The sequence below is a fragment of the Nomascus leucogenys genome, chromosome 11 (genome assembly GCF_006542625.1).
Source record: "Nomascus leucogenys isolate Asia chromosome 11, Asia_NLE_v1, whole genome shotgun sequence".
NCBI classification, from domain to species: domain Eukaryota; kingdom Metazoa; phylum Chordata; class Mammalia; order Primates; family Hylobatidae; genus Nomascus; species Nomascus leucogenys.
Window position 1 is genome coordinate 102,016,433 of NC_044391.1, and position 12,012 is coordinate 102,028,444.

The window sequence follows — 12,012 nt, forward strand, 5'->3', positions numbered from 1 at the left end:
GCACCATCAGCTCTCCTGGGTCTCCAGCCTGTTGGCCCCACACTGCAAATTTGTACTTGCCAGCCTCCATAACTGCATGAGCCAATTCCTAATAATAAATTTCTCTCAGGCCTGCTGTGGTGGCGCACACCTGTAATCCCAGCACTTTGGGAGGCTGAGGTGGGTGGATCACCTGAAGTCAGGAATTTGAGACCAGCCTGACTAGCATGGTGAAACCCAGTCTCTACTAAATATAAAAAATTAGCCAGGCATGTAATCCCAGCTACTTGGGAGACTGAGGCTGGACAATGGCTTGAAACGGGAGGCAGAGGTTGCAGTGAGCTGAGATTGCACCATTGCACACCATCCTGGGCAACAAGAGTGAAACTCCATCTCTAAATAAATAAATAAATTTCTCTCTCTCTCTCTCTCCCCACCCCCACTGGTTCCATTTCTCTGGAGAACCCTAACACAGGGGTGGGAGAGACCCAGGAGACACAAAATTCAACATCATCTTTTGTGTATTATGAATTAAAATCTTTTTGTAAATCCTGTAATCATCTTGTGAATGCTACCATTATATTGCATTATACTTTCTAGTGTTTCAAATATCAATAGATGTATTTGAAATGTACCATAAATTTTGCAGGCCTGCTTTGGAATTTATTTCTATTTTAATATGTCAGAAGCCTCAAAAACTGTAAATAGCTTAGGTCTTTCTCAACTTCTCAGAGACTCTACTTAGCTGTTACTTCTCTACTTACCTCTGCCATTTGCCTCCAACTACCAGGAAATTCTTGCTAATTTTTGCCTAATTGCCTTTGCATACATTCTTCTTTTTTTTTAATAGAGAGGGGGTCTTGCTATGTTGGACAGGGTAGTCTTGAACTCCTGGCCTCAAGCAATCCTCACACCTCGGCCTCCCAAAGTGCTGGGATTACAGGCATGAGCCACCACACCCAGCCTGTACACATTCTTCTTCTACTTTCTTTCCCTGATTATTTTCATCACCTGCTCTAAGATAGCTTCTCAAATAAACTCCAACCTTACTTAATCACTATCTAATTAATTACATATTTAATTTGTGCTAATATAAGAAAAAAAATCTTTTCTTCTTTCATTTTCATACTATAATTCCAGCCTTTTTTATAACTATGTGTGCTTTTGTGATAAAGTTGTCTCCAATGTCTTATAGGTATGACTAAGCAATTTGGTTTCTAAAGTATAGTGGGAAGCCACTGAAGTATCAGGAGAAGATGAGTTATACAATTCCATTTTTCTTGGAAAGATTCCTCTGGCTGATTTGTAGAGAATTAATTAGAGAAGGCAAAATGTATGCAGGAAGACAAGACAGGAAGCTCAAAAATTAATCCAGATAAAGAGATTGCAATTTTATCTGGTACAGTTGCAATGAACACTGTGAAAGAAAAACATACTTGGTAATTGGTTAGATATGAAGAATAAGGAAGGAAGGAACTGTCAGTAATGACTAACAGATACAAAAAGATGGTCAACCTCACCCATAATAAGATAAATGCAAATGAGATCTACAGTGAGATACATTTTTCACCTTTATTTTTGAAAAAAAAAAAATCCAAAATCTTGACAACATTCTCTGTTGATGAGACTCAGGGAAAGAAACACTCTCATTTAATGCTGGTAGAAATACCAAATGGTATAGCCTCTTTCAAAGACAACTGAGCAACACAAACATGTATCCTTTGACTCAATAACCTCACTTCTAAAAATCTGTTCCAAAATTACACTAGCAAATATACAAAATTGACACATGTACAATGCTATTCACCACAGAAAAATTTGTAATAGCAACCAATGAATATACTAGAACTTGCTTGTATCCACTTGCAAAAATTGATTGTTATATTTCCAAGAATTTTGCAAGCTAGTTTTTAAACATAGCCACTGCTGAAATGATATTATATAGGCTTACAATTAAATAAATTATATTAAAAACAAAGGTAAGCCATGCATAGTGGCTCATGCCTGTAATCTCAGCATTTGGGGAGGCCTAGATGGGAGGGTTACTTGGGCCCAGGAGTTCAAAACTAGCCCAGGTAACATAGTGAGACTTTGTCTCTACAAAAAAATAAACAAAACTGGCCAGACATGGTGGCACACACCTGTGGTCCTGGCTCCTTGGGGGGCTGAGGTGGGAGGATCGTTTGGGCCAGGGAAGTCTAGGCTGCAGCAAGCCATGATTATATCACTACCATCCAGCCTAGGGAACAGAGCATGACCCTGTCTCAAAATTTAAAAAACAAAAAACAAAAACAAAACAAAACTATGCTCTTGAGATTATTTACATGTACTGTATCCAAATGCTGGGAATACTATATATTGATGTGCTATTGTACATCACTTCCCCACTTCACATTCAGTGACATTATGTTAGTAGCTTAAAATCAGCCATGGCAGGAGTATTGACACTACAGAAATTTGCAAACTCCAAATCAGGACTTTTTTCCCTATAGAGATCTAGTTGTTGAATGTTTACCAGCATACAACTGCAAATAATGCAAATATCCACCAATCCACCATGGTTGATTAAACCATGATATACCCACTCAATTGAGAAATATGTAACTATAAAGGGAAACAGAGCTATTTTATATACTTTATATAAAACTGATCTCTAGGAAAGTGAAAAAAGTAAGCTGAAGAAAAGTGTGTATAATATGTTACCATTTATTGGTAGAAAGGAGAGATATAAAGGAAGAATATGAAAGGAGGGAGGATACAAAGACATATGTTTTCACTTTTTTTAATGTAAGGCTAAAGCAAAAAGGTTTTTAAATGGCTACTTACAGGGAGAGGAAAGAAACTATAAGGAAGACAGAAATAAATGATGGACTTTTTGCAATGGATCTTGTTTGGTACATTTCTTTAAGTCCTGTAACCATTTTACATAATTAAAATTTAAATTAAAGTTAAATTTTTTAAATCCCTAAAAATCTAAGCAAAATGAAACCAATCTAAGCAATGAGTGGATGGCATAATTATATATAGAAGAAGTATTTCAAACAAATTGAAAACACAATAATTTCATTTGTCTATTTGGATATACCCTGAAGCTCAAAATAAATAAATAAAATGTTTTTTAAAAAAGATCTTGAATAATTTTCAGCAATCATATTGTTAGTGACAACATCGGTTATGATTTTCTGAAACTATTATAATACAATCTAGGATAAAGAAAAATAGATAAAGGAAAAAGAAAATAAGTAATTATATTTACACATTTAGGAATCAACTTTTTTATAATAGTAGACAGAATATAAATTTAAAATCAAAGAAGTCAAGTAAAACTATTGTAATCTGAAATTTAAAATTAAAATATCATGATTTCTATACACCAACAACATCCAAGCTGAGAGCCAAATCAAGGAAGCAATCCCATTCACAATACTACAAAAAGAGTAAAATACCTAGGAATACAGCTAACCAGGAAGGTGAAAGATCTCAACAATGAGAATTATAAAACACTGCTGAAAGAAATCGGAGATGACACAAACAAATGGAAAAACATTCCAGGCTTGTGGGTAGGAAGAATCAATATTGTTAAAATGGCCATATCGCCCAAAGCAATGTACAGACTCAATGCTATTCCTATCAAATTACCAATGACATATTTCACAGAATTAGAAAAAACTATTCTAAAATTCATATGGAATCAAAAAAGAACTTAAATAGCCAAGGCAATTCTATGCAAAAACATTAAAGCTGCAGGCATCATACTACTTGACTTCAAACTATATGACAAAGCTACAGTAACCAAAACAGCATGACACAGGTACAAAAACAGAGACATAGACCAATAGAAGAGGTTACAGAACCTAGAAATAAAGTCATACACTGCAACTAACTGATCTGCAACAAAGATGACAATGGTGCTGGAATAACTGGCTAGCCATATGCAGAAGAATGAAATTTCCTTTTCTTTTTTTTTTTATGAGACAGAGTCTCACTCTGTTGCCAAGGCTAGGCTAGAGTGCAGTGGCACAATCTCAGCTCACTGCAAGCTCCTCCTCCCTGGTTCACGCCATTCTCCCGCCTCAGCCTCCTGAGTAGCTGGGACTACAGGTGCCCACCACCACACCCAGCTAATTTTTTTGTTTTTGTATTTTTAGTAGAGATGGGGTTTCACCATGTTAGCCAGGATGGTCTCGATCTCCTGACCTCATGATCTCCCCACCTCAGCCTCCCAAAGTGCTGGGATTACAGGCGTGAGCCACTGTGCCCTGCCTCAGCCACCACACCTGGCCTTCCTTTCACCATATACAAAAATCAACTGAAGATGGATTAAAGAATTAAATGTAAAACCTAAAGCTATAAAAACTCTAGGAGAAATGTAGGAAATACCATTCTGGTCATAGACCCTAGCAAAGATTTCATGATGAAGACTCCAAAAGCAATTGCAACAAAAACAAAAATTGACAAATGGGACCTAAAGAGCTTCTGCACAGCAAATAAAACTATCAATAAAGTAAACAAACAACTTATAGGAGAGAATATTTGCAAACTATGCCTCTGACAAAGGTCTAATATTCAGAATCTATATGGAACTTAGAAAAATCAACAAGCCAAGAACGATTGCATTAACCTCTGAAACCGCATCTCCCCCATAAGCACAGTCTTGCCCTCGCTGCTCTGCCGCAGGTCCACACCCACTGCCAGCTCACCATGGATAATGATATCACCACACTCGTCATGGACAATGGCTCTCGCATGTGCAAGGCCAGCTTAGCAGGTGACGATGCCCCTCCATCATGAGGCACCCATGGCACCAGGGCGTGATGATGGGTGTGGGTCAGAAGAAGTCTTATGTGGGCAATGAGGCCCAGAGCAAGAGAAGCATCCTGACCTTGAAATACCCCATCGAGCATGGCATTGTCACCAATGGAGAAGATCTGGCACCACACCTTCTTCAACGAGCTGCATGTTGCTCCTCAGGAGCATCCTGTGCTGCTGACTGGGGTCCCCCTAAACCCCAAAGCCAACCGTAAGATGACCCAGATCATGTTTGAGACCTTCTACACCCCAGCCATGTACGTGGCCATTCAGGCCATGCTTTCCCTGTAAGCCTCTGGCTGTACCACTGGCATCGTGATGGACTCTGGTGGGGTCACCCACACTGTGCCCATCTACAAGGGGCACGCCCTCCCTGGTGCCATCCTGCATCTGGACCCGGCTGACTACCTCATGAAGAGCCCCAGGGAGTGCGGCTACAGCTTCACCACCACCGCTGAAGACAGCGTGAGACGTCAAGGCAAAGTTGTACTACCTCACCCTGGACTTCCAGTGAGAGATGGTCACTGTGGCCTCCAGCTCCTCCCTGGAGAAGAGCTGTGAGCTGCCTGAAGGCCAGCTCAGCACCATCAACAACGAGTGGGTCCTCTGCCTCAAGGCTCTCTTCCAGCCTTCTTTCCTGGGCATGAAATCTTGTGGCATCCACGAAACTACCTTCAACTCCATCATGAAGTGTGACGTGGACATTTGCAAAGACCTGTACGCCAATGCAGTACTGTCCAGCGGCACCACTGTGTACCCTGGCATCCCCCACAGGATGCAGAAGGAGATCACCACCCTGGCTCCCAGCACAATGCAGATAAAGATCATTGCTCCTCCTGAGCGCAAATACTCTGTGTGGGTCCAGTGGCTCCAGTGGCTCCATCCTGGCCTGGCTGCCAGCCTTCCAGCAGATGTGGATCAGCAAGCAGGAGTACCACGAGTCCCTCCCATCCATTGTCCACCACAGATGCCTCTAGGAGGACTGTCGCTTAGTTTCCTTAGTTTTGTTACACTCTTTCTTGACAAAAACCAAACTGGCACAGAAAACGAGATGACATTGGCATGCCTTAATTTGTTTTTTGTTTTTTGTTTTCGGCTTGACTCAGGATTTAAAAACTGGACCATGACAGTGTCAGCAATGGGTTGGAGCCAGCATCGCTCAAAGTTCTACAGTGTGGCCGAGGACTTTGATTGTATATTGTTATTTTTTTTAATAGTCATTCCAAATATCATGAGATGCATTGTTACAGGAAGTCCCTTGCCCTCCAAAAAGCCACCACACTTCTCTCTAGGGAGAATGGCTCAATCCTCTCCCAAGTCCAGGGAGGTGACAGCATTGCTTTCATGTGTATTATGTAATGCATAATTTCTTAAATCTTTGCCCTAGTACTTTTTAAATTTTGTTTTATTTTGAATGATTGGCATTGTGACCCCCCTTTTCTGTCTCCCAACTTGAGCTGTATGAAGGCTTTTGGTCTCCCTGGGAGTTGGTGGAGGGTGGAGGCAGCCTGGGCTTCCCTGTACACTAACTTGAGACCAGTGCAATAAAAGTACATACCTTACAAAAAAAGGTCCCATTAAAAAAATGGACAAAGGATATGAACAGACGTTTCTCAAAAGAAGACATACACAATGTCAATAATAGGCATATGAAAAAAAATGTTCAACATCACTAATCACTAGAGAAATGAAAAAAAAACACAATAAGATACCATCTCACACCAGTCAGAATGGCTATTATTAAGAAGTCAAGAACAACAGATGCTGGCAAAGTTGTGGAGAAAAGGGAACACATATACCACTGATGGGAATGTGAACAAGTTCAACCACTGTGGAAAGCAGTTTGGAGATTTCTCAAAGAACATAAAACAGAATTACCATTTGTCCCAGCAATCCCATTACTGGATAGAGACCCAAGGGAATGTAAATCATTCTATCAAAAGGCAGGCACATGTATGTTTATCGAAGCGATAGTCACAATAGCAAAGACATAAAATCAACCTAGACGCCCATCAACAGTGAACTGGTGAAGAAATGTGGTACGTATATACCATGAAATACTACACAGCTATAAAAAAAGAATGAAGTCGTTCTTTATAGCAACACGGATGGAGCATGAGGCCATTATCCTAATTGAAGCAATGCAGAAATAGAAAATCCAAATATCACATGTTCTTACTTATAAGTGGGAGCTAACCACTGAGTACATATGGACACAAAAAAGTAAACAATAGACACCAGGGCCTCCTTGAAGGTGGAGGGTGGGAGGGGGGTGAGAACGGAAAAACTACCTATTGAGTACTATACTTATTACCTGGATGATGAAATAATCTGTACACAAAACCCTGATGACATGCAATTTATCCATATAACAAACCTGCATATGTACCCTCTTAACCTAAAATGAAAATTGGTAGGAAAAAAATTTAAATAACAATTAAACTAAATTAAAATATTATGAAATCAGATTTTCTCTTTTAAAAAATGTATGTAATCCAGCTGGGTGTAGTGGCTCAGCCTGTAATCCCAGCACTTTGGGAGGCTGAGGCAGGCGGATCACGAGGTCAGGAGATCAAGACCATTTTGGCTAACACGGTGAAACCCCGTCTCTACTAAAAATACAAAAAATTAGCCTGGCATGGTGGCGGGCACCTGTAGTCCCAGCTACTCTGGAGGCTGAGGCAGGAGAATGGCATGAACCCAGGAGGCGGAGCTTGCAGTGAGCCAAGATCATGCCACTGCACTACTCCAGCCTGGGTGACAGAGCGAGACTCCGTCTCAAAACAAACAAACAAACAAAAATTATGTATTCCTTAGCTATGTTCACTGGACAAGTGTAGAATCAATGACCAATGAAGCAACAATGAGCACTCCTAAAACCCAGACCATGGTCTCTAAATATCATTTCCCAATACTAAATACCTTAGAGAAATGGATGATTTCTCTACTAGAGCAGGAGATGTCTATGATAATCTTGATATATTTATAATATTGAAAAAATTAAGATATTAAGTACAATTGAAATTTGTTAAAAGGACTCAGGAGCCAAACTGAAGAAGCCTCTTGTAATACCAGCACTTTGGGAGGCTGAGGAGGGCAGATCACTTGAACCAGGAGTTCCAGACCAGCCTGGCCAACATGGTGAAACCCTGTCTCTACTTTAAAAATACAAGAAATTAGCCAGGTGTGGTGGTGTGCGCCTGTAGTCCCAACTACTCAGGGGATTGAGGTGGGAGAATTGCTTGAACCCGGGAGGTAGAGAGTGCAGTGAGCTGAGATCATGCCACTGCACTCCAACCTGGGCAACAGAGCAAGACTCCGTCTCAAAAAAAAAAAAAAAAAAGTTCATTGATCACTCATGGAAGATGATACAGAATGAACTAATCACACTGAAAGCTGATGAATAAAGGAAAAGAATATTTTGTCTTTCCTATATGAAATGTACTGCTGGATAACCAAAAGTTGTAAGGGGAAGTTTATCTTTATAGAAGAATTTCAACCAATAAATGAAACACTGATTAAAAAATGGAATATTAACATTTTGTAACCACTAATGATATAATGGATCTATTCTAAACAATGACCATCAACAGTTGTTCACATCACAAAAGGAGAGACAATCTGACTTTCTGTGCTTCCTGATGAAAGTACCCAACACTTCCCATAAACTATTCCTATTAAAAAGCAAACCTGAACAAAACCAAGTTAAGCCTTCAGCTCAAACTACCAATTTACAGGAAATTAGGGGGACAAAAGAAAACTACAAGGCAAATGTTTCTTCAACAAATATATTTGGAATAAGGGGAATAAGAACGAGAATGATTAAAGAATTTTAAGACATATATCAACATTTGCCATTTACAGACTTTGTGTAGATTCTGATTTAAACTGACAGTGAAAAAAAGAAAAAATTATGTGACAATTTATAATAATTTCATAAATATTTTAAGAGCCTTTGTTTTAGAGATACATGCACAAATAAATATGCATAAAATAGTATGGTGTTTAGAATTCACTTCCAAATAATCTAGTTTGGGGCATGGTGGAGTGGGTGGCAACATAAATGAAACAAGATTAGCCATGCTAATTGTTGAAGCTAGGCATTCTCTCTATTTTTATATATATTATAAATTCTTTATATTAAAATTTTTTTAAAAAAAGTTTAAATGCCTGTCCTGTTTCTGTTTGAACTGTGGGGATAGAGATGCCATTTACTAACTCTGTAATCTTTTGAGAAGGACCAATTTGCAGGTGGGGAAGAGATCTAGAAAGAGGAAGATTAATAATTTAACTTTCAATTCTGAACATAATTTGATGTATCTGAAAGATATCCAAGTGAAGATACTAGTAGTCAGATATGTACAGTCTGAGCCTCAGCAGAGAGACCTGGACTAGAGATATAAATTTAGGATTTGTCAGCATGTGGATGGGAATTGATGCATTACATAGAGAACGAATATGCTACAGAATAAAAACAATTAAAAATACCAGCCGGGCGCAGTGGCTCACACCTGTAATCCCAGCACTCTGGGAGGCCTGGGTGGGTGGATCATTTGAGGTCAGAAGTTCAAGACCAGCCTGGCCAACATGGTGAAACCCTGTCTCCACTAAAAATACAAAAATTAGCCAGGCATGGTGGCAGGCACCTGTAATCCCAGCTACTTAAGGGGCTGAGGCAGGAGAATCGCTTGAACCCAGGAGGCAGAGATTGTAGTAAGCCAAGGTTGAGCCACTGCACTCCAGCCTGGGCGACAGAGTGAGACTCCATCTCAAAATACAAACAAACAACCCAAATGCAGTGTTCTAAAGTCCTTTTTTTTTTTTTTTGAAATGGAGTCTCGTTCTGTCGCCCAGGGTGGAGTGCAGTGGCGTGATCTCAGCTCACTGCAACCTCCGCATCCCAGGTTCAAATGATTCTCTCCTGCCTCAGCCTCCCGAGTAGCTGAGATTACAGGCATGCACCACACACCCAGCTAATTTTTGTATATTTTTAGTAGAGACAGGTTTCGCCATGTTGACCAGGCTGGTCTTGAACTACTGACCTCAAGTGATCCACTCATCTAGGCCTCCCAAAGTGCTGGGATTATAGGCGTTAGCTATTGCACCCAGCCTAAATTCTTTAAATGTATTTACTTAATCCTCACAATAACCCCATGAAGTAGGAACTATTATTATTCTCTTTTATATTTTAGGAAGCTGAGACACACAGAGTTTAAGGCTTGCCTGTAGTGAGTTCAAGCCCTGTAACCAGGATTTGGATCCATGAAGTCTAGCTGTGTAAAAACAGAACAGCCCAGGACTGTTACCTAAATAGCTCTAATATCTAGAGGTAGAGATAGCTAATGGTAGAAAAGGAGAAGAGAGAAAAGGGCTCTGAAGAAGCAGCAGCCAGAGGTAAGAGAGAAACAGTTAAAACACATGTCAACATAAGCCAAAAGAAGAGCACATTCAAGAAAGAGGGAGTGACCAATGGTATTGAATGGTGTGAGGTCAAGGAAAATGCATACTAAAATTAATTCTATGACTGGTAGCAAACTTAGCTCATGACTCATAGTTTTTTTGTTTGTTTGTTTTTTGTTTTTTTCCTTCAGGATACTTTACTAGAATGACTTATGGTATGATTCTAACTTGATAAATAGAAATAAATGCTTTTGTAATAGCTTCTACTATAAACATATCTTGCCTTAAAATGCATGAAATACACAAATCCAGACACTCAAAATATAATTTAGAGAGAATTTTCCTGTGGCTAACAATAGAATTCCTTACTGAAATGATTCATCCTAGCATTCTTTTATATGGGCATTTCTCTTAATACATTTAAAATACGATTTAATTTTCAAATCTATAGGACATAAAATTTTAAAGACACATTTGGTGTACACCTGCATGATTTTTACATGTTGTAGTATTTGCTAAGATTAGGAAGAATTTAAATTTTCAGGAAGAATGAAGCTTAAGAGCTAATAAAGGAAAATGATTAGCTTTTCATACCACTCAAAGATTATCTTCTTTAAATTTTCAAATCTTACTTTCGGTTTTAGTGAATTAATTTTTAGCATTTATGTTCTTGGGTTCTCACAGGGAATCTTTACATTCTCAAGAAATTCATTTGTGCTAAGGATAATAGTAAAGAACTTCATTTTCATCTGCATATATGCAGTTCTTAAAAAATCTTCAAGCACCAAGTGCATCACATATAGTGAAAAATGGATTAGAGATATTCCTCTCAAAGGATATATTTGTAATTATCAATGTAATATTAGCTTATGTTTTAACTTTTATAAAAAAATTATATATACCATATGAAGTGTTTTTTGGCTTGAATTTTTACAATCTTTATGACAATATTAGAAAATGGGAGACACTTACTTTCCTATCTATGTTTGTTTGATTTAGATGCAATTATTAGCACCTGTCTTTAATCGGAAATAAATGAATAGAGGAAAATGGTGGGATGCTCGACACGAACTGCATGATCTGAGGAAACCTATGAAAAACCAATATACTACTTTTCTTCCCTAGTAACTAGAGTAAAATGGAAATAATAGCTATGTTGGAGCTGCCAACTATAGGACTAGATCAGGGTCATCGCCTGGCACAGTGACTGTTATATACTAGGTTCAGTAGATCACTGTAGAACAAAGGAACAAATAAATGAATAACAAATGACGCTTGTGTTTGCACCAGTAATGAGAAGAAGGAGGAAGTGTTTAAATAATAATAGCCAATTTGTACTGCATGGCTATCATGTGTTCAGCACAGCAGATAATTATAAAAGCCGAGATTTACCAATGCTTACCATGTGCTCTATTACCTACCAAACCACTACTAATTGAAGCCTCGATACGTAGCATTATTATCATTATCCCTCATCATTTCATCTTACAAATGAATACTCTGAAGCAAAAGAGGTTAAGCAACTTCCCCCAAACCACAAAGCTGGTAAATGATAGTTTTGGGCTTTGAACAGCTTATGTTCAAAGCCTGCTCTTTTAACTACCAGGCCACAGTATACACTCTATATGGTTATATGTTGTATTTGCTGAAATCCTTGCAGTTCCACCACAAATCCCACCAACAGCCTTATTTGCCACTTTAGGAAGATATTTATTTGTCTTCCAGAATCACTGACTTTCAGAGCTAGGTAGCAGCCCAGAGATCAGTATAAAGTAGTGGCCAAGTACATGGACTTTGGCGTCAGGCCAGATGCAAACCTGGCCT

General features: G+C 38.9%; 1 pseudogene; it reads left to right on the forward strand.

Annotated features, from left to right (window-relative positions):
* Positions 1 to 4,680: 4,680 nt before the first annotated feature.
* Positions 4,681 to 5,765, forward strand: LOC100588320 (annotated as a pseudogene).
* The last annotated feature ends 6,247 nt before the right edge of the window (positions 5,766 to 12,012 follow it).